Genomic DNA, 2079 nt, shown 5'->3' with positions numbered 1-2079 from the left:
GTCATGTGGTTGGAGGACCTCAGTGATGAGAGGAGAATGTGTAGCGCTGAGCTAATACATATATATGTGATAGCATCGGGGCTAACTTTTGCTTTGAAAAAAGATTTTTGACTTTAATCTCTAATTTATTTTCAGTGGCCTCAATCTTCTTTTGTAAAAACAAATAAACCCTTTATCATAAAAGCTTGTTCAGGATGTGATCTCTGTATTTATGTACAAAAATGTAAACTATCAGCTTCTACCAGGAAAGAAAGAGAAAAAAAAAGAATCTGAGAAGGAAAGCTTCATCCTGCTTCCCAAACACGTCTCATTTTACTCCTCTTCATCTCAGAGGAGATCTTCTCTTCTGGGTGTATTTACCACTGGTCTTACAAGCTTTTACCTCCAGGAAACAAGCGGCTGATCTGGCTCATATTTTACAATGATTCATCTTGCTCAGTATCAACCAGGAGGCATAAATGCAATACAACCAAATTAAGGCCGCTCAGCCAGACAAACAAGCTGGGGAGTTTCAAATCTGTGCCTTTTCTTTCATTTTGTTTGCTAAGCCACTGCAATTTATTGCTGTAAGGAGACTGATTTCTTCAAGCTGATTTATTTATTTTCTCTTGCWGCATGCAGTTTTTCTTTAATCTATTTATTTTAGTTCAAAGGCAAAGCAGGAAAGTAAGCGTCACCGTGCAGACACACAACACGTTATTGACTGCACACTTCAGTCTGTGCCGACGTGTTTTCCAGTTCATTCTTGAACCCAAGTGAGGTTCTTTTGTATCATCAAATCCAAATTACGTTTCGAGACGACAGAACACACTCAAGAAACATCAATAAGGTCTGCCTCCAGAACACCTACACTTGTCACTGCATTTTTCATCCCAACATAGTGACTGATCAATGTGTACAACTTAGGTTGTGTTCCAGCAGCGTTACATCTTCTGAGCAGTTTGATCAGCTAAAGTGAGGATGACTTCTGCAGCGAGTGTGTTTGCTTTGCACCGACATGCCATGCCCCTTCAACGCTGGAGGTGTCTGTTCTGGCTCTCTTCAAGTGAACCGAAAATCCCCAGAGGGACAAAAAGCCAGAATCTTATCTTTCCTGTAGAAACAACCAAAAAAAGAGATTAAAGTCTAAGAAAGGACTGTATCTGTGCAACAAAGAGAGAGAACAAGTCCAAAAATAAACTAGATACCACAGTGGTAGCATATATGACCCCCGCACGTATGTAAAGCATCACCAGAACAGATTTATTGTTCTGGGAGGGGGTCCAGGGGGTGGTGTGGCTCATTGGATAGAGCTTCATCAGAGCTAAACAACCAAAATATCTGAAGCTCCTATGTTGAATCGTTTTTGAGTTATTTGCATTTTTGTAAGTCCAGACACATTTTAGATGGAGCCCCCTCTTCAAATATGGGGTCTATTGTAAAACCATTGGCTGGTTCAGTGCAGGTCAAACACAACATTCCTACCAAATTTCACATTGATCAATGCAGCCATTTCTGTGCTACAGTTGACCCAAAATCTTAAAAACAAAAAATAAATAAATAAACAGTAAGAAAACAAGATGACCCCCCGCATGATTAGGAGATTGCACTGGAATACTGAATAAATTGATTTGTTCTTTATGTAAAATGAATTTTCATCAGACATTTATTTTGTTTGTCACCTGGAGACAAAGACAGTCTGAAATCTAAGGGTAGTTGTTGTAAAAATGTCACATTTTTAAGTAGAAAATCACATTTTCTGTCCTGACTTGTGACCTGTCCAAGGTGTCCCCCCGCCCCTCACACCGTGACTGATGGATATGGGCACCAGTGACCCTGAAAGGAAGAAGCGTGTACAGAAAATGGATGGATGGATGTAATATAATATATAATATTACCCAGTGTTGTATAAAGTACCTCAAAGTGATGCTTGAGTAAAAGTACAAGTATCTTATCATAAAAATACTTTGGTGAAAGTTAAAGTCTTCTCTAAAAATATTACTTGAGTCAAAGTCATGAAGTATCTGATAGTTTTTGTACTGAAGTATCAAAAGTAAATTTCTGACACAAATTCTACTTAAGTATTAAAAGTAAAAGTAC

At 38.5% G+C, this 2079-nt stretch overlaps 1 protein-coding gene across 1 annotated transcript in view; it reads right to left on the bottom strand.

Moving 5' to 3' along the window:
* pcdh9 (protocadherin 9) overlaps positions 1–2079 on the bottom strand; it is a gene marked incomplete at its 5' end in the record, with an annotated part of 322338 nt that overhangs the window by 112102 nt on the left and 208157 nt on the right.

Source organism: Austrofundulus limnaeus, unplaced genomic scaffold, assembly GCF_001266775.1.
Source record: "Austrofundulus limnaeus strain Quisiro unplaced genomic scaffold, Austrofundulus_limnaeus-1.0 Scaffold16, whole genome shotgun sequence".
NCBI lineage: Eukaryota > Metazoa > Chordata > Actinopteri > Cyprinodontiformes > Rivulidae > Austrofundulus > Austrofundulus limnaeus.
Note: the sequence above shows the minus strand (reverse complement) of the source record. Positions and strands in the feature narration are given on the sequence as shown.